General features: G+C 41.9%; 1 protein-coding gene across 8 annotated transcripts in view; it reads left to right on the top strand.

Moving 5' to 3' along the window:
• Positions 1-24,530, top strand: part of shank3a (SH3 and multiple ankyrin repeat domains 3a) — a 557,029-nt gene that overhangs the window by 33,669 nt on the left and 498,830 nt on the right. The window contains exon 1 of one of the 8 annotated variants that reach the window (XM_078419605.1): positions 3,012-3,107. The exons of the other annotated variants lie outside the window; for them this stretch is intronic. The gene's annotated coding sequence lies outside the window, so the exon portion shown is untranslated. Of the gene's footprint in view, positions 1-3,011; positions 3,108-24,530 lie in introns of those variants that run through there. 8 annotated transcript variants of the gene reach the window in all.

Here is a 24,530-nt window from a genome sequence, read left to right as displayed (position 1 = left end):
CAGAGAATTTCGTGTAAGAATAAGTCAGATCTTTTTCTTTTTTCTAGATTTTTTATTTTCTGCAGGTTTTGTTCTTTTCTCCACAAGGTTGATGTTCAGCATTCTTGCACCTCGTAAGAGTGAAATCTGAAGCCCTATCCACAATACATCAAGATTCATCTGTTGTAGGCAAATGCTACTGACAGCCTCAACTCTTGTACGTGATCTTAGTGCTGCTTGCAAACTTGCCCATCAGCTAGCTGCCCAATTAGCCTCAAACAGATTCCAGCTTCTAACCTTGAGGTGGTTTTCACCTTCCTGGGCCACGGGAGCAATCAGTCAAAATGACTGCCTATCCCCACTAATGACTATTTAAGTCAGATAGAGCAGCATCAGACATGTGGACCTCAAGATATATGTATGGCTATACATTCTTCGGATACGAACTAAAGGCTTGAAACTGCTTCATTAGTTCATGTGCATTAAAGATCTAGGGGACTATTTACAGAAGGTGAAGGGAGTTCTCCCAGTATCCTTGTAGGTTAATTGGCTGGGTAAATGTAAAAAAAATTGTCCCTAGTGGGTGTAGGATAGTGTTAATGTACGGGGATCACTGGGCGGCACGGACTTGGAGGGCCGAAAAGGCCTGTTTCCGGCTGTAGATATATGATATGATATGATAACCTTGCATTTTTGGTTTGCATTGATAAATTACCCAATTATTTTCCTGATTTTGGGATAAAGCTGTACACAAATGCCTGCTGCATATTTTGTATAACAATGGTGTCCACGTAGGAAAGTAATTTTGTGTACCTTGAACACATTGCAATGTTTATGGACGGGGCATAATGAAAGAATACTTGGAAGGATTTCTTGGATTGTTTTGTTATGTGGAACAGGGACCTGGGTGCGGAAAGAATATGGGAGATTGGGGAGAAAAGATCAAAACGTATGGTGTACCTCTATTTGTGCTGACAAAACCAATCTTCTTACACTGATTGTACTGGAGATTTGCGGAAAATATGTAACATTTGCCATCAAGTGACAATTGCAAATAGAAATGTTTCTGTGTGGCTTGGATTAGATGCTGAACTATCACAGCAGATGGGGCTGGTACTCGTTGGGCTTTGCGACTCTTTAATGGCACAGGGTGAGGAGAGCTTCTCTCTGTATTGAAACTTCCGTACCTGCCCTGGAAACATTTGAAAGCTAATGGAGAGATATCTTTCATCTGCTTCTGACCTATGCTGTATGTACATGGTCTAAAAAGTGTTGATTGGTTAGTCATAGAGTTGGACAGCACAGAAAAGTATCCTTCAGCCCGCTATGCCCATGCCAATCGTTTAGCCATTTAATCCCATTTGCACTAATTTTTATACCTTGCTTATCTAAGTTCCTGTCTAAATGTTTCTTAAATGTTGTCTGGTAGTGAGTTCCAGATATCAACCATATGTAAAATAAAACTTTCTGTCTATGTACTCTATTTATGCTTCTTGCATAGAACACTACAGCACAGGAACTGGTCATTCGATCCACCACATATGCCCCGACCATGATGCCAACCTAACTGAGTCCATCTTGCTACACATGATTTGCATGCTCACCTGCTGCTCACGTGTTTATAACTTAATGTTTCCCTATTAGGTTACCCCTCAGCTTCCTTCACTCCAGAATAAACAAGCCTAGACTATACAAACTTTCCCCATAACTAAATCTTCTCCACACCCTCTCCAGTGCAATCAGATCCACCCAATTGTGTGGCGACCACTACTGCACACAATACCACAGTTGTGGACTGACCAGTATTTTATTAAGTTGCAACATAACACCCCATCTTTTATATTCTATATCTTGACCTATGATTGCAAACATGTCACATGCTTCCTTCATCACCCTGTTTTTTTTTAATGTCCAAAGTGAATCACCCGGATTTGACTGACAACCAATTGGAGACTAAGGCCTTTCATCATAGTCAGTGGATCATTTTGCTTTTAAGATAGAGGGAGACCAAACTTTTTGAATCTGCACTGGACATTGATCTTTCAACGCAGGTTATGGGTTTAAATGAAGCCCAGAATTGCTAGAATGAAGAACACATTTTTTGCCAGTCCAAACCTCATGAAATCAAACCAAGGAACTATCCATAAGTTTATCAATGGTTCTACCAGTAACGTCAGATTGACATTTGTTCATGATTGTAGGCTTGGCTGTCATGAAAGACATCTTGTATGTTACAGAAAGCTTGTATGTTATGCAGTCTTAATGGAGTAAGGATTATTGGAGGTGATGTCCTTCAGATTGATGCTTAAGCCAAGGCCAAGGAAGCAGAACAAGGGAATTGCCCAACCAATTTACTTTTTCTGGTTTATTGTTTGTTGAAAATGACAGCTACATTTTTTGAGCAACATAATTTTCATTATCGCACTTTGAAGTAATTCATTTTGCTTTAAAAAGAAAAAAAATCAAAAAGTAGAAAGCATCTTTGGACAATTGATGCTTCAGCATATTGTGAGGGCAGAATAGAGAGAGTTCTGTGTTTCCAAGGTGGCGCCATGGAAACCGAGAAAAAAACGAAAGTGGTAGCACGACATTTGCTTTAAAATCTCTCATTGCCATAACTCTGACTGGTATTCAGCACAACTCCTTAACATTTCCATGGTAACTATGTAATGATTGGTAACAGGAAATAGCCCAAAGACGGTTGAAGGTTCCACTGGTATCCATCTCTGAACCCCATACCCAGAGTGTCACCGTGCCTGGCAGCCCACTGCCCAAGACAGGTAAGGAAGAGTTAAATTGGAAATTAATGAGTTCAACTTGTTACTGATCATTGTCTGATTAGGGTGGGATAAGAAGGCTTCTCTGATTCTGAAATGGAGCTCAAATGGTAAGCATTTCACATTTAAAGATTTTTGAAATGTTGGAACTGTATGTATCAAATCAGAGGAGATGAGAGATGGACCAGGGGAGGGATCAATGGTGGTAATGATCAGTGAGGGCAATGAATGAATGGGATTCAAGGTCAATTGGGATTGGTCATTTGTGGAGGACACCGTGAAAGGTGTCAGTGAGAGGTTTGAGAGGAAGGAGAGGCCAACAACGGAGGTCAGTGACTGCAATGTGTGGAGGTGTGTGAATTATTAATAATCTATATGTAGATCTCAATGTGTTGTGATGGGATCTGGAACAGTGTCAATCCTTTCCTCTCCCCAGTTTGGAGGTCAATTGAACTTATTTCATGCTTCGGTTGATCTTGTGAAGCTATTTAAGATTTTCCACGGGAATGCTGCTTCCAGTGGAGTTTCCTATTGTGAGATGGCTTTGTTCTGCAAGCTTTTGTGTATCACCATCCATCTTTCCTCCAGCTTCTGTGGGAGAAAGATGGTCCACATACAAATTAATTAGTATTACGTTCAATTGAAACTGAATGTAGTCGGAGCTGCTGTACAGGGATCCAGTTCAATAATGTAATTTTGCCCAAAGCAGGAAAAGGAAGTGTCCGATGTAAAAGGACTGGCTGTTCACTCGACAGGAATTGGCAGAGTATCCCTGTCTGGATCCTGTCATTGAGGGGAAACTGAGCAGGAACGAGAAGACATTCTCACGCTATGTATTGGGAAAGAACAGGTTTGGGCTGGAAACAGTCATCAATAGGTTGTGGGTTGTTTCTTAATTTATTCCATCAAGAGACACGGTTACCCCAGGCAATGCCAGCTTTAGATGTCCGCCCCAAATTATTCCTGCGTTGAGAGGTATTTAAAAGTCTGCCAGTGTGGTTCTGGAACCACAAAAGGGCCCAGCAAGGTAAATATGGCAGATTTCATTCCTTGAAGGAAATTAGTGAAGTAAATGGATTTCTAGGACAATCCAATAGTTTCAAGATTACTATTAATATTGAAACTGCCTTTTTCTAAATATTCCTGATTTATTTAACTACTTTAATTTTAAATTCCCTACATGGCGAGACTCAAACCCATGGCTCTGGATCTTTGGCCAGATCTCCTGCTGCTAGCCCCCTGAAGGGATCAGGTTCGGGCTGGCAGAGGGTCACCAATTCATCCTGCCTGAGGTGGAGAGGAGAATAGAGTAAAATGGAAGAATCGAGCAGAGGTCCCTGGCTCTGGTAATAGGGCCAGAGTAATGCTTACACATACCTCAGTTATGGCTGTTTCAATCAGTGTTTATTGAGGATTGATTAGTTTGGTCACTCTAAACTAAAAATGTAATGCAGAGCTTCATAAAGGCTATCAGTGTCCTGCTTCTGACCAGTTTAGGAAAGAATCCTGGGCAACAAATGTGTCTGGCATTTCAGCTACAGAAGGAATTATTCCTAATTTGTGATTTATGCCCAGAAAATATCCTGTTGCTACCTCTGGGGACAGAAATAGGTGGGCCAGGTACATAACATTCTTTGGGAAATGGACAGATATTTAAATTAGCTGTAGCTTTAGCTTGCTGTGTTGATTAATTCCCCCTCCCTTGCATTCAAAATGCTCAGGAAATTCTCCGAACTGCCTTCACCGAATGATGTCATCAGCACTTAAAGAAAATAGTCAAAATAACAAAGGCCAGCCAAAGAAAGGAAAAAGAGCAAATAATTAGAAGAATGATTCTCTTTGATATTTGTCAAACAATAGGGTTAAGGTGAACTTGGGTCCGGGGGGGATATTGTTCTCAGTGTGCACTTCAAATGTATTTTAATCGCAGCTTTTCTGAGTCAGGGAGAATGAATTGTTAGTCATCCACTCCTGTCATATCCTGTTGTGTGGGATTTGATGTACATGCTGACGGGCGTGCAGCGACCACACAAAATACATTCTGAAAAGGGGGAGGGAGTGAGAGAGAAGTGTGGGTGGGGTAGAGATTCTTACAAGTAAATGTGGACCATGCCCAGCACCTTCAATGCCCTCAATAAACCTTCAGTGAATGTATGCAACTTTACTTTATTTCATTTGATGACTCTGACCAATTATGTCTGTGCAACATGGCTCTGATGGTATCTCTAGAGATGGTGTGAGTGAGTGAGTGTGTGTGTGTGTGTGTCTGTGTGTGTGTGTCTGTGTGTGTGTGTGTGTGTGTGTGTGTGTGTGTGTCTGTGTGTGTCTGTCTGTCTGTCTGTCTGTCTGTCTGTCTGTCTGTCTGTCTGTCTGTCTGTCTGTCTGTCTGTCTGTCTGTCTGTCTGTCTGTCTGTCTGTCTGTCTGTCTGTCTGTCTGTCTGTCTGTCTGTCTGTCTGTCTGTCTGTCTGTCTGTCTGTCTGTCTGTCTGTCTGTCTGTCTGTCTGTCTGTCTGTCTGTCTGTCTGTCTGTCTGTCTGTCTGTCTGTCTGTCTGTCTGTCTGTCTGTCTGTCTGTCTGTCTGTCTGTCTGTCTGTCTGTCTGTCTGTCTGTCTGTCTGTCTGTCTGTCTGTCTGTCTGTCTGTGTGTCTGTCTGTGTGTCCAGTAACCCCCATTTCATTATTCCTCTTCTGACCATGTTGAGTTGCAGAGGAGTAAACTTCTCTCCAGAATTTGCCAACCCTCCCTCGGGGTATTAGGTTTCCTGAACTGTCTCGCTCTCACTGGGGAAAAAGCAGCTTCCATGTATCTCTGACTTTCATTGGGATTCATACTTTATCTTCAGAAGATGATGACTCTTTTCTCCTGAAGGCAGTGATTCTCACTGAAGTACTGCCCCCCCCCCTGCCTCTTCAGAAGCTATCAATTCTTGGTGGGTAAGATTCACTCCTCTCCTGAAGATATTTATTTTCTGCAGGTTGTGTGTTGTTTCACAGCAGCTGTCTGATGATTTGATGCATGTTTACGCAATGATTCTCAAGATATAGTAATCTGTGAAAGAATTCTCCCCATAAACTCTTGGAAACAAGTTTGGGCACAATTAATATGGACCAGGTATCTCACCTGTGACCTGTTTGGTGTTTATTGGTCAGCATCCTAAGTGTGGGTATATAAATGTGCAACATTTGATGAATATAGATTGCTAGGTGAACTTGGAGAAACAGATGTCTTTGTGCAGTTGTTTAGGGAAATGTGCCCATTTGCCTTTCTCTTCTGGTACTGGTATGATCTTCTTGATAATTTCCTCAAATTGTTACTTTACTCTGTTGGACAGTTTCCTGGTTCTCTGAACCTGCAGGGTATTTTTTTTCCCATTGTCTATCTCCAAGTATTACCAGAGTTTGAGAAGCAGGATGCTGGCTCAAGCTTCTGGCTTAATATGATTGGTCTGAGTATGTCCCAAGGTGCAAAATGACTTCTGGCAGTGGTTGTAGTTAATGATTACTCGCCCTTTAGGAAGTTCAGGCATTGTTAACTTGTGGCTGATACACAGAATTCCAAACATTCCTGCTCGTTTTTGTGTGCCAAAGCTGCTAATGAAATGGGCAAATCATTGCATGACAAGCACACACAAATTTGTGAGTGGCACCAGGAAACACAGGCAGGGGTTCCCTGTACATCACCATTTTGTTTCAGGCGTGAACAAATTTCAAGCCCATTAATATTTCTCCTGCCCAGATGCTCTTGGGTTGCTTATTGGAAAAGCAGCAGAGCTGTGGGAGGAAATAACTGGCTGAGTTTTTGGGATTGAATCCTGGAGGAGGGGGAGGAATCTATACACGCACCCGGCTGACTGCCACCAGAATAACTTCACCAAGTATCAAGCATATTGTACACAGAAGGTGCACTCCCACAGGTCTGAGTCATTCCCCTCCTGGTTTCATTGTTGTTGCAGTCAGGGAGTCTTTGGTATTTATATTGGGATCAAAATCATTAAGATGGAAATGAAGAAAGTCTTTTGCATCTACATTGACCTACGTAGGCCTGTCCAATATAGGGGGAGTTGCATCCTGGACAAGGGAAGTGTCTTAAACTTGCCACGTGGCACAGAATGCAAATTCCACATCTTGACTTTTTCGTTTAACTCTCACCAGATTAAAAACTAGTAAAAATAGTAATTAATTTTTAAATAAGAATACATTTTTTACCCCCGTATACTTTTTTAATTTCCCAGATCTTTGTTTAAACCGAATATTTGTTTAAATCATGGCCTGTTTCCTGTCTCTCTTTAAATTCATCAGGCCTGTTTCCCTTTGCATTCTCTGAGCCTGTTTCCTGTGCTATTTTCGAAATTCCATATTGGCTTTCTTTGGGTGACATTCTGCACACATAAATGGTAACAAATAGGGACCATTATTCTAGGCAGGGCGAGGAAGTTGGAGAGCTATGAGATTTGATAGTTTAAAAAGAATGAAAGGTTTCAATAAGTAAAGTGAAACCTAAATTGTGTTCTCTGGTTACTGTTTGCTGCTACTTGTTCAAGTGGCAAGGAATAGTAACTAGAGGATTCCGATTTTATGGTAATTGAGAACTTGGCAAAAATTAAGTTATTTTTATGTTGCAGGTAACGTTTGAGAGGAGTAGGAAAGAACAAAGAGTTATCTGGGTCAGATAGTCACTCTCTGTGCCGTAGAAAATAAATAAGTAGTTGTTCACAAAATGCTGGAGTAACTCAGCAGGTCAGGTAGCATCTCGGGAGAGAAGGAATGGGTGACGTTTTGGGTCGAGACCCTTCTTCAGACTGAAGAAGGGTCTTGACCCGAAACGTCACCCATTCCTTCTCTCCCGAGGTGCTGCCTGACCTGCTGAGTTACTCCAGCATTTTGTGAATAAATAACTTCGATTTGTACCAGCATCTGCAGTTATCTTCTTTTACAAATAAGTAGTTGTAATGCCCAGATCAGTATAGTGCCAGCATCGCCCTAAATATGATTATCCAACATGGAGACATTATCAGCATTTCAAAACTGCATGATTGAACAGCATGGTTGTTATTATCACTTCTCCCATCAAACTGACAGAGATAAGCAATGACAAGCGATTAGCAGCCCCATCCCCTCGAAGTGGCAGATTCAATAGCTAATTTAGTGTCACCACTGGAATTATTTTCTGATTTTTTTTTTCATTCAACAGGCCTCATAAACTGACTGCATAAAAATTTATAGACTTGGAGAGAGTATTCAATAGCCAGGAACACTAACTTTATAGCACTCCCTTTTCACCTTCAAGCTCCTGCAATGATAAAGTATTCAAAACATTTATGGCTTCTTAATGTAAATGAGTGGTAATGTTGTATACAAATGTGTGGTAAAATATACATGATAGGCATGATTTAAAGATTTTGGAAGGTATTTGATGGGAATATTATGAAACTTGTGTTCTACTGCACTTCTGGGAAACATAGCAAATATCATGTCAGTGCAAGTTAAGGATAATATTAGCATAGGACTGTACAAGTAGGAAAATAATTTCCAAAGCCCTATTGAGCAAATGCTTAAACTCTTGTTGGAAGAGTGAATGATCGGGATTGTGACTCTAGACAGGAATTGGGACAGAGCGGGAAGCCTGAGATAAAATGAACAAAAAGTTTAATACATCAGATTTATTGGTTCCCATGATGAATTTCCACTACTTTTGAGGCACATGAAAATTTTGACCTGCTTTGGTGAGATAAATGAGGCATTATGATAGAGAAGCTCTGCCTTTCAGCCTTTCCTCACCATGAAGACTGGAGGACAGCTAATGTTGTGGCTTTATCAAAGAATGAGAACAGAGACAGACCAGGGAATTTCCTCTGCTGAGCCTTGCATGTGGTGGTTAGGGCATGTGATAGGGGATGAATTAGACCATTCTGCCCATTAGGTCTACTCTGCCATTCAATCATGGCTGATCTAATTCTCCCTCCTAACCCCATTCTCCTGCCTTCTCCCCATAACCCCTGACACCCGTTATCGGAAGGAATTCTGAGGGAAGGTATTATTGCATTTGGAAAGGAAAAAAATTGATTAGCAATAGTTGGGTTATTTCATTGGGAAGTCGTGTGTCATAAATTTGAGTTCCGTGTAGAGTTAACCAAGAGGATTGATGAAGGTAGGATGGTAGATGTTGTTTACGTGGAATTTAGCAAAGCCTTTGACAAGGTCCTGCATGGTAGGCTTGTCCGGATGGTTAGAATCATGGAATCTAGGACGATCTGGCCAATCAAATACAAAATTGGCTCATTGGTTTGAATTAGAGTGTTGTCGTGGAGGATTGCTTTTCATTTGGAAATCTGTGACCAGTGTTGTGGTGCAGCATGCAGTAAGTTTGTACATGGCACCAAAATTGGTGGTGTAATGAACAATGAACAAAGTTACAAGATATTGATCAACTGCGTAAGTTGGGGAAAGGAATTTAACTCGGACAAGTGAAAAGTGATGAATTTCGGAAAATCAAACCAGGGCAGGACGTACAGGAGGCAGGAACAGTAACAACATTTGAGAGGTATCTAGACAGCTATTTGAGTATGCAAGGCATGGAGGGAATCAGAATTCATGCAAGCAAGTGGGATTAGTATCGTTGGCATGATAGTCAGTATATATGGGTTGGGCTAAGGGACCTCTTTCTATGCTGTACAACTTTATGACACTACTAGACCAGGTGGACCCGTTGGCCCAAACCTCTGCATTGATGCCGCACCCTCTCCTCCTCTCCTCCTCCCCCCCTCCCCCCACCCCTCACCCCCTCCCTCCCCCCTCCCCCTCCCCCCTCCCCCCTCCCCCTCCCCCCTACCCCCCTACCCCCCTCCCCCCCCTCCCTGCCCCCTCCCCGCTCTCCCCTCCTCCCCTCCCCCCGATGAGGATGAGATCTACCGCCTCACCTGGCCTAGGAGCCACTTTTTCTCAGGAGGGATTTTAAGTGCGCTCTCTGGATTAAAGGAGGTGCCAGACCACCAGTTGCCGGAAAATCGGTGGTGGACCTACACCTCCTTCCAAGCCGGTTCACTGAATCTGGTCAAATGTTATACAATTCTTAAACCCAATACTGTGTAGACATCAGTGAGTAAAAAAAAAATTGAGTGAACTATGTGGAGCATCCTTTACACCTGTGGGTAGATTATGTCCAGGGGTCGAACTTCATTATATTGTTTCTGTTATACTGCAATAGTATTAATATAATACTAATAATGTGGTATGTTAAGTACATTATGAATATAACATTATAATATCTATGGTAAAGTCTATTGACCATCTCATCCTCAGTATATTAACTGCATTGGTATATCATCTGTATCAATCAGGATGTCACACTTGATAACTCATTTTAAAATTGCTTTTCATTTCTCGTCAAACTGAGCCTCAAGTTGATAATCTGATTCCAGTTTAAAGTTAACCAATCAAACCAAAACTAATCTCTAATTGACTGGGGGCCATATTTACTTAACAACATTAGGCTTGTGAGGCTGTAAATAGATATGGCTTCAGATTAACTGAAGAATTCCCTTGGTTCTTTCAGACAGACTCCAGTTCTGAAAGGAGATTCAACTTGATATGAGCCATAGATGATCCAATCTTGCTAATTACTGTTTCTGACCCACTACTAAAATAGATGTCCATTTATGGATGGCACTGTTTTAAAATGCTTCAATATTGGATAGGTATGAGGATCTTTAAAAGAAAATAGTATGGTAATAGTACTCAATGTGTTATGGATGTGTACAGCAATATGGATGGACTATTTTCTTAAACAAAATCTCCATAAGGAATAACCCTCTCTCTAAACTATCTGGATCAAGATTGTACCTGCCAGTATTCATTTCTCCAACAATAAATAATAATATTCTGTTAATTTTCCAAATCACTTGGCCTTTTGCAACTCATCAGGACACCCATGTACCACTGCACCTCAAAGGTTTGCAGTCTCAGCATTTAGATATTATACATGCCAGTTTTTCAGCCAAAATTGTTAATATCCTATTTTCATATAATTTATTCAGTTTATCACATCTTGTCCATTCACATAATTTATCTATATCCCTCTTCGGATCAAATTTAGACCCCAGCCCGTTTTTTAGAATTGAAGAATAAAACCTAACAGCAAGTTTTAAAAAAAAGGGATGTTTGGACAGAGGAGGGTGAGGCACCTGAACGAACATAATTTACAAAGCTATTTAGAAAGTTCTAATAGGTTCTAAGTTCTAAGTTCGAATAGGGAGATTGCACAGACTTTTTAATGGAGTATTCTGAATGAGAATGAGTATCTGATTCTGCAACCAAAAAAATCAATTGAAATAGTAGATACTGAGCATCTTAAATAAGGGAAAAGGGGTGGAAGGTTTTTGAAATAATTCCAATCATAGGAGTAGCTGAAGGCAAGATTGCTGAAGAGATGGGAATTGGAGGAGTGTAGAGATTTCAAAGGGAGGTAGGGAAAAATTACTTCTCATTAACTGATAATAAAAGAATCCGTTTAACAGCACTTTTATTTAATTGAGGATTTGAGGTGAAGAGTGAAGATCCAAAATATAGTACACCAAGGAAAATGATCACAAAAATTGGGGAGAAGTGAAATTAAGCATTGGTTTTGAAATGCAACAGATTGGAAAAAGATGCTGGAAATAGTCAGTCATGCTTGAGGATCACCTGACGTTTTGAACTTCTGCACCATGAGAAGGCAGACTGGGATTTTTTTTAACTCATTCTTGTGGAGTGTATAAAGCGAGCATTTATTTTGTATATTTCTTGTTACTCAGATACTCAGGAAGGGCTGTAAATTGAAGATTTTGCACATCTTGTGGTTTTCAAATCATTTCTTGTATTCGAAGCAATTTGACAAAATAGAGTGGCTCAGATATTTCAGAGGGCAGATAAAAGTTAAATGTTTCAGGGCCACGAGGAAAGAGCTGGAGATTGGTAATGACTGGATTACATTTACAGATTCAATAGCTGAATGCATTATATGGATGGTGCAATTCTATTCCAGGCATCAGTTTTCATCATGCAAATAGTGTTAAAACAGAGTGAGTGGACCGTGACCAGCTGGTAGAGGTGCTTCCTCACATTTTCAGAGCTCTGGATTAAATCTGATCTTGGGTGCTGTCTATGTGGAGTTTCTGCGTACTCCTCATGATTGAGTGGGTTTTCTCTGGGAGCACCAGTTTCCTTCCACATCCCAAAGATGTGCAGGTTGGTTGGTTGATTGGCCAGAGTCTACTGCCTTTGGCGTGTTGGTGTGCAATAGAATCTCATGGAGTCATAGGCTTGTACGGTATCGAGAAAGATCCTTTGACTCAACTCATCCATGATGACCAAGGTGGCTTCCTGAGCAGGTCCTATTTTCCTGTGTTTGACCCATATCCCTTGAAATGCTTTGTATTCATGCACTTTTACAAATGTCTTTTAAATGTTGCAATTACAATCAATCAATCAAAAAAGACTATATTGCAGTCCATCTTTTCTATGCCCCCTTGGCGTTATAATCCTCTGTAATCCTTCTTTAATAAAGGCACATTATCCCCTTCCAGTCTTTCTGTGCTTCATCTGTGGCAGAGACTCACAGCGTCCCAGCAGAGGCTCGCACGTCGGCAGTCAGCGTTGAACGCACGGGCACTGGTAAGTGCCTTTCGCAGCCAACGGCTCCACGGAGGGAGTGGGCGTGGCGGCCGACTGGGTGGAGGGGAGGGTGGGGGGAGGAGGGGGAGAGTGGGGGCAGCAGGAGGGTGGGGGGAGGAGGAGGAGAGTGGGGTGGGGGAGGAGAGTGGGGGTGGGGGGAGAGTGGGGGTGGGGGAGGGGGTCGGGGTGAGTGTGGGTGGGGTGTGGGGGGAGGGGACAGTGGGGGTGGGGGAACAGTGGGGGTGGGGGGGAAGGGGACAGTGGGGGGCAGGAGAGGGTGGGGAGGGGAGGTGGGGGTCAGGAGAGGGATGGGGGGAATAGGGGTGGGGAGGGGGGAATGGGGGTGGAGGCAGGGATGGGGGAGTGGGGGTGGGGGCAGGGGTTGGACAAGTGGGGGTGGGGTAGAGGGGATGGAGTGGGTCAGTGGGGGGAGGAGGGGGGGATAAGGGGGATTGAGTGGGGGGGGGGGGGGGTTGAGGGTGCTAGACCAATACAGGAGAGCCTTTGAGTCCAGGGCTCACTCAGTGACGACACCCTCTCCCCTTCCTTGTTCCCCCTCTACGAGGAATGGGCCCAACGGGTCCACTTGGTCTAGTACCTTATAAAGATCAACAGATCTCCCTCAGTATGCTGTGAGAGAACCGAGTCGCTGGAGTCTACTTTGCAGATTTTTTAACGGATTTACCACCTACAGATTTTGTGTTTTTTTCCCGACTAATGAATATGTCCAGGCAGCAGGGTAATGGAACTGGCGAGGAAAGGCAGCAGCATGAAAATGCAGGAGCTAAAAACTGGCCACACAGGAAGAGGTGTTTTGGATGAGAAACAAAGAGAAGCTACCATTTTCTTTGGGCATAAACAAAACATGGAGATTCAGGCTTATCCAAATTCACAGCTGTTGGGTATCATACTCTAGTTTCCATAAGTTAAATATGGTGCACGTCACCTGGCCTTTAGCATTATATATCTGCTGGCTCTTTTATATTGCTATTTGCATAAACAAAGTCCCTCTCAACTTGCCAATAATGCAGCTGCAGGAGAGCCCTGCATTTCAGGGGGTACAGTTGGCAAAGCTGTCATCTGCACATGCATCAAGAAATGTCAGTTGAAGAAAAAAATGTTTATTTCCTTTATTTCCACATTTTTTCAGTGAGAGGATAATTTTTTTCACGCCTCTAAAATGTTTGGGTAGCGATTTGAGAATTTTGTAAGGGCAAATTTCTGTTATCCAAACGGTCAGAACGTGTGTGTGTGTGTGTGTGTGTGTGTGTGTGTGTGTGTGTGTGTGTGTGTGTGTGTGTGTGTGTGTGTGTGTGTGTGTGTGTGTGTGTGTGTGTGTAGCATTTGACTTGTCACATGGTGCACTCAGTTCCACCAATTTCACAATGTAGTTCATTATTATTAACAGTATACAATTGTGAATTCTACCAATTATAAAATTCACTTGATCACATGGTCTTTTCATTCACAGAGTGCTTCACTGCGTGCTTCAGTTGATATTGCTGAAAAATCCACTACGCGGTAATCCATAACATACAGAGAACAGTTACTATTCATATGTATCACATTAGGGTGGAGTTGTCACTTTACAACACCAGAGACCTGGGTTTGATTCTGACCTCGGGTGCTGTATGTATGGTATTTGTATGTTCTCCCTGTGGCTGCATGGGTTTTCTATGGGTGGTTTGGTTTCATTTCACACTCCAAAGATGTACAAGTTGTAGGTTAATTGGCTCTGTAAAAAAAATTTTTTTTAAAAATTGTCCCTAGTGTCGCTGGTCAGCGTGGTCTCAGTGGCCCAAATGACCTGTTTCTGTGCTGTATCTCCAAAGAAAAGTAAAGTATTGTCAGCATGAAAACAAACTGGATGAGGGCTTGACATTGGCTGAATGTTACTTTAGTTGAGATCTTAGACTATGTTTCGGCTCTGTATGCTTTCCTGGGAGAGGGTATGTGTACAATTTCAGGAAGGGAATAGCACTAAATCCAGGTCAGTCCATAACTGCACACCTCGCACAGGAAAGAAATACTTTGTGAGTGGATTAAACAACAGTTTTCTGTGTCTTTGGGTTTAGGTCGTGTGCAAAGCATAATGAAAATGGGTTTACAACCATGTGAACATGAGGTTTTGAGGACAAAAGATAGAATAATTGATCTATACAAGCCCCTCAGCAAAACTCGTCCATGCCAACCAAGATGGTAGGGTTAATTTACAGGTCTCATCAGGGCAAGCTCAATTTCCTCATGAACTCCATTAACACAAATGAGAATAACATTGCATGAATAGGGGAGGAACTTGGGGATGTGAGAGGAAGGTGAATAGGTGGAGATGAAAAAAAGGCAGATAAGCAAATAGAGTTGTGAATGATTGTGTAGAGAGAGACTTTTTGGCTCAAGTGACACATTTCTATTTGTAATTTTCAGTTTCTTTTGTGGCCTGCATTCTACTCCACAATTTGAGATTTGTAATAGAAAAAAACTTGCATGTGGTTAAAGTGCACATTGCCAGATTTTAATAAAGGCCATTTTTATGCATTTTGGTTTCACCATGTAGAAATCACATGAGTGTTTATACATAGTCCCCCCATTTCAGGGCACCATAATGTTTGGGACACAGCAATGTCATGTAAATGAAAGTAGTCATGTTTGGTACTTTGTTGCATATCCTTTGCATGCAATGACTGCTTCAAGTCTGCGATTCATGGATATCGCCAGTTGCTGGGTGTCTTCTCTGGTGATGCTCTGCCAGGCCTGTATTGTAGCCATCTTTAGCTCATGCTTGTTTTGAGGGCTAGTCCCCTTCAGTTTTCTCTTCAGCATATAAAAGGCATGCTCAATTGGTTCAAATGGGGTGATTGACTTGGCCACTCAAGAATTGACCATTTTTTAGCTTTGAAAAACTTCTTTGTTGCTTTAGCAGTATGTTTGGGATCATTGTCTTGCTGTAGAATGAACCGCCGGCCAATGAGTTTTGAGGTATTCGTTTGAACTTGAGCAGATAGGATGTGTCTATACACTTCAGAATTCATTATGTTACTACCATCAGCAGTTGTATCATCAATGAAGATAAGTGAGCCAGTACCTTCAGCAGCCATACATGCCCAGGCCTTAACATCCCCACCACTGTGTTTCACAGATGAGATGGTATGCTTTGGATCTTGGGCAGTTCCTTCTCTCCTCCATACTTTGCTCTTGCCATCACTCTGATATAAGTTAATCTTTGTCTCATCTGTCCACAAGACCTTTTTCCAGAACTGTGGTTGCTCTTTTAAGTACTTCTTGGCAAACTGTAACCCGGCCATCCTATTTTTGTGGCTAACCAGTGGTTTGCATCTTGCATTGTAGCCTCTGTATTTCTGTTTGTGAAGTCTTCTGTGGGCAGTGTTCATTGATAAATCCACACCTGACTCCTGAAGAGTGTTTCTGATCTGTCGAACAGGTATTTGGGGATTTTTCTTTATTAAAGAGAATTCTTCTATCATCAGCTGTGGAAGTCTACCTTGGTCTGCCAGTCCCTTTACGATTAGTAAGCTCTCTTTCTTCTTAATGGTGTTCCAAACAGTTGATTTTGGTAAGCCTAAGGTTTGGCTGGTGCCTCTAACAGTTATATACTTGTTTCTGTCTCATAATGGCTTCTTTAACTTTCATTGACACAACTTTGTTGATAAACAGCAATAAAGGTTGCCAAAGGTGATGGAAAGACTGGAGGAAAGACTAGGTGCTGATAGCTCTCTTACCTGTACACCTGCATTAAGGAGGCATTTAAACATACCTGAGCAACTCCAAACACCTGTGAAGCCATGTGTCCCAAATATTACGGTGCCCTGAAATGGGGGGGACTATGTACACACACAGCTGTAATTTCTACATGGTGAAACCAAAATGTATAAAAATGGCCTTTATTAAAATCTGACAATGTGCACTTTAACCATATGTGATTTTTTTTCTATTACATATCTTAAATTTTGGAGTACAGAGGCAAATAAATAACTGATGGGTATTTGTCCCAAACATTATGGAGGGCACTGTATGTATCTGGGTCTCTCTGTACACAACATTCCCCAGTGTCCTGCTATTTACTGTGTAAGTTCTTTCTTGGTTTTGCAAAGGCTGTAAATTTGATAATGAATCTGCATCTATTGGTCAATTGTAAATGCATGAGACCTGTTAGGATGATTCCAGAAGGATTGTGAAGAAAATTGTCATGTCTGGTTTCTGTATGTATGTACAGTATTGGCTCTTTGTTTTATAATTTTAACAAAAGACTACAAAGTAGCAGAAATGCACGACCTCTTCTGGAACTGAAACAAATGAAGTAATTGCGTTTATGTAACATCTTCCATTTTGAGCATTTCAAAGTCCCTAACATCAATGGATTAGTGAAAGAAATAAATGAACTTCCTTTCATATGTAACCTTTGGCAATATTACAAGCTGTGCAATATCTTCTGAAGGGCAGTAAATATGGTTATGTAGCCAAAAGGTGACATTAAAAAAACCTTTATAAATGATGAGTGGTTAGACTCTTGAACAGATTAGCAGAGTCAGGGGTTATGGGGAGAAGGCAGAAACGGGGGAACTGATTGTGAATGATCAGCCATGATCACATTGAATGGCGTTGCTGGCTTGAAGGGCCGAATGGCCTACTCCTGCACCTATTGTCTATTAATGCCCTCCCAGTGGTAAATGTGGAGACAGATTCAATTAAAGCATTCACCAGGAATCTGGATTACTGTCTGAAATGTAAAGACTGCAAGAGGGAAGGGATAATGGGATGAAATAGGTTGCTCTTAAGTACCACAAGTATGGATGTTTGGGATGAATAGCCTCCTTCTGTGGTGTAACTGTTTTGCGGGCTATAATTCTGTGTGTAATGTAGTCGAGAGCAAATATAGTGGGAGAAATGTATTTACAAAGCAGTATACTTGTATCTACATGTAGTATCTCTAAATACTTCCTTCAAACTGAGTATCTTTGAAGCTCTTAGATTGTTTTAAAGACAGGCATGCCAATTTGCTCTCCAAAAGGAACATAATATGGGCAATATTTAGATACACAGAATGCTTAACAATTTATAGCAGCATTCACATTCAAACCCTCCAGGAGATGAATGATTTATAATTGTGTTGTAGGGTTAAGGGAGCAGTATTGTTCTGGAACTGGGGAAACTTGGCCGTATACTTCCAGTAGTGCAGTTCGCTGTTACATGACGGGAGTGGATCAGTGCAGTTTTGTACTGAGTAGAATAGCATTTGGAATCCACAGTCTTCTGAGTCAGAGTTGAGAGCACAACACGCTGAGCCAGATAAAATGGAAAACATGATTAGACAGTTTAAGGCTTTGACTGCTGAGCCGATGTGAGTTGACGTTTCAGCTGATTGTCGATGGTCATAAACTGTATTTTCCTATTTTTTAACTTAAACAAGTAAAGCTGAACAGACTAATTATCTTTTTCTCGATTTAAGAAACTTGGACCATCCTACCTACTGGTGATGTTCATATTTGGAATTGTTACAGCCATTTATATTTTACAGGTTAGGATGCAGATCAATGATCTCACTGAATACAAATGGCAGTCAACAACAGGAGTAAGAATGGGTTAATACATCACAGATTTTCTTTAGCCCCTCTGGAAAATGGATGTTTACTAAAGATTTAAATGGGCTGGTGGACCCTTTGATAGGTTTGAGTGTATATGGGCTATGATTAAAAAGATGAATGAAAACTAATATATTTATTCAAGGAAATTGAACATTGCAAGCAAAACCTCACTGGTCAATCCTCGATGCAATTGATATGCTTGGTGATGATAGCTGGTTTCCACCACTCATTGGATTCAATATATTTGTTGGTCAAATTTCTTTGCATCCATCAACTCGTTGGATTAAGGCTGTCGCCCCTGGTTGGTTTTTTTCCGGAGAACCAACCCAGTAACATAACTACAATGCTAACTTTTTCCTTTTCTGAACTATGCTAGACCATAGTTTTCTGGGAACTACGGACAGATTAAATGGGTGTACATGGAGCATATGAGCTGTGGAAGGAGATTTAATGGATGGGCCGACCATGTTTGGAGAGAATGTGAAGACAATGGATGTAGGAAGAGATTTAAATAATTGGGCTCTTGTCCTGAAGGTGAAAAACTAAGCAAATAACATCTGTATTATTTGGATTAGAAAGTTCTCTGAGCTCCTTTCCCTCTAATTTTATTGACAGTATCGTGGAAACCTTGTTTACGTGTTATGGTATGGTATACTTTTCAGGCAGTTATGATGATTGAGTGGGATCAGCATCTATTTGGTTGCTAATATCTCCACCAAGTTCTTCGAGAAAGTGGAATTGTACAAAATAAACCAATACAACAAAATAATTAAAAGGACTGTATTTTTAGTATTTAACCATCCAGATTTTCAGCTGAGTCTCTTGCACTGCGTTCTTTCAGTTGGAATGTTTTCCATGTTCAGCCCTTGCCAATTACAGTATTATGTTCAAAGTTGCTGCAGGGATTCAGACAGTTCGACTATTTTAAAATATTTTTCATGCTTGATTTAAACAAATACAAATATGAAACAAATACAATAAACGATTTGTTATAGCCACTACATATCCACTGTAAAAGTACTGGGGGGCAAAACATTGAATAATTTGCATCTTTACACAAAGATAAACTTTACAGCATAGTTGGCAAGATCAGCATTTATTTTGCCCATTCCTAAGTGCTGTTGAGAAAGCATAAGCCGTGATCTGTTGTTGTCATCCTGGTAAAGGTATTTCCACTATGCAATTGGGGAGGGAGATCTAGGATGGAGACCTAGTAATGAAGGACTGATGATATATTTCCAATGAGGAATGGTGTGCATCTTGAAGGGGGTGGAGATCCCTTGCACCTGCTTCCTTTATCCTGCTGATGGTAGAGGGCATGGGTTTGGCAGCTGCTATCAGTGTAGCCTGGGCGAGTAACTGAAAATTAACAGGACCCCAGGACCAGGTGGCAGTCCTGCCGAAATGACAAAGCCTAGCTGAAAATAACTTAAGTTACAAATTTGTAGCCTTATCTCCTGTGTCTGGGCGAGGAGTATTTGTGAAGGAACCTTGGATAATCCCTAGGTGACCTTCCTCAAGTGAGGAGACTAATCCGATTGCAGTAATTACTGAGTGGTTTCCTGTTATCTGTCATAAGAAAAGTCATCAGTGGAGCCATCCTGAACCAGTATCTCATTGTTGCCAACCAGCTGCTCCCCAAACTACGCTGTGAATTCTAGTCACCTAGGGGCACACTGAAAGCAATCATCACTGCATGCCAACTTCATGAAAATAAAGGGAGCAGCATTAACATTCCTACACAACCTTATTTGACCTCAAAAAAGTTTTTAACTCTATGAAACCCCTCAGAAATCTAATGTCGCAGAAAGTTCTCTCCATCATAAGATGGAGTGTCAGAATAGAATACAATATGTTGTAATCTTAATCCATTGGGTACAGAATATACCATATGTATGGTGCAAAGAATAACTTTGTTAATGATGTAACACTTTTCCCAATCCTTTTTGTGCCAACAATCTTTCCACTGAAGTGAAGTTAATCTACCAAACAAAAGTAAAATTATTCATCCGACTGCATTTCCACTGCAGAACCCAGGTCCCTCTAAGTTCAGTCGTCGGACTGCAATCTGCAGATGGAGGGAATGATCCAAGAATGTTCCCAAAGACTGCTCGCAAAAAGTGTAATGTCATAGGAATTCCTGGTCTCCTACCTCTCGAAATAGGAAAGGAGCTTTCAGGAAGACCTTTAGATATCTTCATGTTTTCAGAAGGCCAATGTAAATGGCAAAAGAAGACTACCACCTCCCAAACTACTCAAATGTTCACTCCTTTAAACATTTTCTGCACTACATGTGTCAAGAGCCTGCAGGTGCTTCATTAATCACTGTTGGATCTACAGGACTGGAGAGGAAGCATGACCTTCTCAACGTCTGGAGATCATTAGCTACTCAGCTCTCAATACTGTTGAACAGTTCAACACTCAATTTCCTACAATCATAATCACAATTCACTCAGTGGTCCTGCGGGCTTGTATTCAGTATCTGTAGTGGCTCAACAGGAGTCCTTCACAGAATTTATCATATAACATATAACATATAACAACTACAGCATGGAAACAGGCCTGTCCGGCCCTACCAGTCCACGCCGACCATTCTCCCTGACCTAGTCTCATCTACCTGCACTCAGACCATAACCCTCCAATCCCCTCCTATCCATATACCTATCCAATTTACTCTTAAATAATAAAATCGAGCCAGCCTCCACCACTTCCACCGGAAGCCCATTCCATACAGCCACAACCCTCTGAGTAAAGAAGTTCCCCCTCATGTTACCCCTAAACCTTTGTCCCTCAATTCTGAAGCTATGTCCCCTTGTTGGAATCTTCCCCACTCTCAAAGGGAAAAGCCTACCCACGTCAACTCTGTCCGTCCCTCTCAAAATTTAAAAAACCTCTATCAAGTCCCCCCTCAACCTTCTACGCTCCAAAGAATAAAGACCCAACCTGTTCAACCTCTCTCTGTAGCCTAAGTGCTGAAACCCAGGCAACATTCTAGTAAATCTCCTCTGTACCCTCTCCATTTTGTCGACATCCTTCCTATAATTTGGCGACCAGAACTGCACACCATACTCCAGATTTGGCCTCACCAATGCCCTGTACAATTTCAACATTACATCCCAACTTCTATACTCGATGCTCTGATTTATAAAGGCAAGCATACCAAACGCCTTCTTCACCACCCTATCCACATGAGATTCCACCTTCAGGGAACAATGCACAGTTATTCCCAGATCCCTCTGTTCCACTGCATTCCTCAATTCCCTACCATTTACCCTGTACGTCCTATTTTGATTTGTCCTACCAAAATGCAGCACCTCACACTTATCAGCATTAAACTCCATCTGCCATCTTTCAGCCCACCCTTCCAAAAGGCCCAAGTCTCTCTGTAGACTTTGAAAATCTACCTCACTATCAACTACTCCACCTATCTTAGTATCATCTGCATATTTACTAATCCAATTTGCCACACCATCATCCAGATCATTAATGTAAATGACAAACAACAGTGGACCCAACACAGATCCTTGGGGCACTCCACTAGACACTGGCCTCCAACCTGACATACAATTGTCAACCGTTACCCTCTGGTATCTCCCATTCAGCCATTGTTGAATCCATCTTGCAACCTCACTATTAATACCCAACGATTTAACCTTCTTAATCAACCTTCCATGTGGAACCTTGTCAAATGCCTTACTGAAGTCCATATAGACAACATCCACAGCCTTGCCCTTATCAATTTCCCTGGTAACCTCTTCAAAAAATTCAAGAAGATTAGTCAAACATGACCTTCCAGGCACAAATCCATGTTGACTGTTTCTAATCAGGCCTTGATTATCCAAATAATTATATATATTGTCCCTAAGTATCTTTTCCATTAATTTTCCCACCACAGACGTCAAACTAATTGGTCCATAATTGCTAGGTTTACTTTTAGAACCTTTTTTAAACAAAGGCACAACATGCGCAATGCGCCAATCTTCCGGCACCATCCCTGTTTCTAATGACGTTTGAAATATTTCCGTCATAGCCCCTGCTATTTCTGCACTAACTTCCCTCAATGTCCTAGGGAATATCCTATCAGGACCTGGAGACTTATCCACTTTTATACTCTTCAAAAGTGTCCGTACCTCCTCTTCTTTAATCCTCCTAATTTCCATCACTACTCTACTTGTTTCGCTTACCTCACATAATTCAATATCCTTCTCCTCGGTAAATACCGAAGAAAAGAAATTGTTTAATATCTCCCCCATTTCTTCCGGCTCAGCACATAGCTGTCCACTCTGACTCTCTAATGGACCAATTTTATCCCTCACTATCCTTTTGCTATTGACATATCTGTAGAACCCCTTGGGGTTTACTTTTACATTACTTGCCAAAGCAGCCTCATATCTTTTTTTCGCTTTTCTAATTTCCTTTTTAAGATTCCTTTTACATTCTTTATATTCCTCAAGAACCTCATTTACTCCCTGCCGCTTATATTTATTGTATATCTCCCTCTTTTTCCGAACCAAGTGTCCAATTTCCCTGGAAAACCATGGCTCTTTCAAATTATTATTCTTTCCTTTCCACCGAACAGGGACATAAAGACTCTGTACTCTCAAAATTTCACCTTTAAATATCCTCCATTTCTCTATTATATCCTTTTCATAAAACAACAATTTCCATTTCACTCCTTTTAAATCCTTTCTCATCTCCTCAAAATTAGCCTTTCTCCAATCCAAAATCTCAACCCTTGGTCCAGATTTGACCTTCTCCATAATGATATTGAAACTAATGGCATTATGATCACTAGACCCAAAGTGCTCCTCAACACATACCTCCGTCACCTGACCCATCTCATTTCCTAACAGGAGGTCCAACACTGCCCCTTCTCTGGTAGGCACCTCTACGTATTGCTGCAAAAAACTATCCTGCACACATTTTACAAACTCCAAACCATCCAGCCCTTTAACAGAATGTGATTCCCAGTCTATATACGGAAAATTGAAATCACCCACAATCACCACTCTGTGCTTACTACTAATATCTGCTATCTCCTTACATATTTGCTCTTCCAATTCTCGTTCCCTATTTGGCGGTCTATAATACACCCCTATAAGTGTTGCTAAACCTTTCTCATTTCTGAGTTCCACCCAAACAGCCTCCTTAATCGAGCCTTCTAGTCTGTCCTGCCAAAGCACTGCTGTGATATCCTCCCTGACAAGCAATGCAACACCCCCACCTCTTGCCCCTCCGATTCTATCACATCTGAAACAATGAAATCCTGGAATATTTAATTGCCAATCGCAACCCTCCTGCAACCATGTTTCACTGATCGCCACAACATCATACTTCCAGATGTCAATCCAGGCTCTAAGCTCATCCACCTTTCTTACAATGCTCCTAGCATTAAAATATACACATTTAAGGGACCCATCATTTCTTATTCTCAGTTTATTTCTTTTCCCTTCTTTCTCTCCTACATATTGGGTCTGAGTGTTTCCCTTTTCTGCCTCCTGCCTCACACACTGCCTATTAGCTATCTGTGTTTGAGTCCCTCCCCCCAACCGTACTAGTTTAAAGTCTCCGCAGTTATTTTAGCAAATCTCCCCGCCAGGATATTGGTTCCCCTCGGGTTCAGATGCAACCCGTCCTTTTTGTACAGGTCATACTTCCCCCAGAAGAGGTCCCAATGATCCAGAAACTTGAAACCCTGCTCCCTGCACCAGTTCCTCAGCCACGTATTTATCCTCCACCTCACTCCATTCCTATTCTCACTATCGCGTGGCACAGGCAGTAAGCCTGAGATTATTACTTTGGAAGTCCTTTTTTTTAACTCTCTTCCTAGCCCCCTAAATTCTCCTTTCAGGACCTCTTCCCTTATCCTACCTATATTGTTGGTACCTATATGTACCACGACCTCTGGCTCCTCTCCCTCCCCTTTCAGGATATCCTGGACACGCTCAGACACATCCCGGACACCGGCACCAGGGAGGCAAACCACCATCCGGGTCTCCCGACTGCGTCTACAGAAACGCCTATCTGACCCCCTCACTATAGAGTCCCCTATTACTACTGCTCTCCTCTTCCTTTCCCTACCCTTCTGAGCAACAGGGCCGGACTCCTTGCCAGAGGCCCGGGCACCGTCGTTGCCCCCAGGTAGGCTGTCCCCCCCAACAGTACTTAAACAGGAGTACTTATTTCCAAGGGGTACAGCCACCGGGGTACTCCCTAGTCCCTGCCTCTGTTCCTTGCCCCCCCTAACAGTGACCCACTTGTCTACCTCCCGTGGTCTAGGAGTGACCACCTCCCTGTAACTCCTATCTATAACCTCCTCACTCTCCCTGATCAGACGGAGGTCATCAATCTGCCGCTCCAGGTTCCTAATACGGTCCCTTAGGAGCCCCATCTCATCACACCTGGCGCAGATGTGGATGTCTGGAAGACTATCAGACTCCCAGATTCCCCACATCTGACACCCAGAACAAAAAACTGCCCTGGCAGTCATACTCTCCAAACAAAGCCCCGCGCTCGGTTACTAAACC

Source organism: Rhinoraja longicauda, chromosome 23, assembly GCF_053455715.1.
Source record: "Rhinoraja longicauda isolate Sanriku21f chromosome 23, sRhiLon1.1, whole genome shotgun sequence".
NCBI lineage: Eukaryota > Metazoa > Chordata > Chondrichthyes > Rajiformes > Arhynchobatidae > Rhinoraja > Rhinoraja longicauda.
This window is presented reverse-complemented; position numbering and strand designations above follow the sequence as displayed.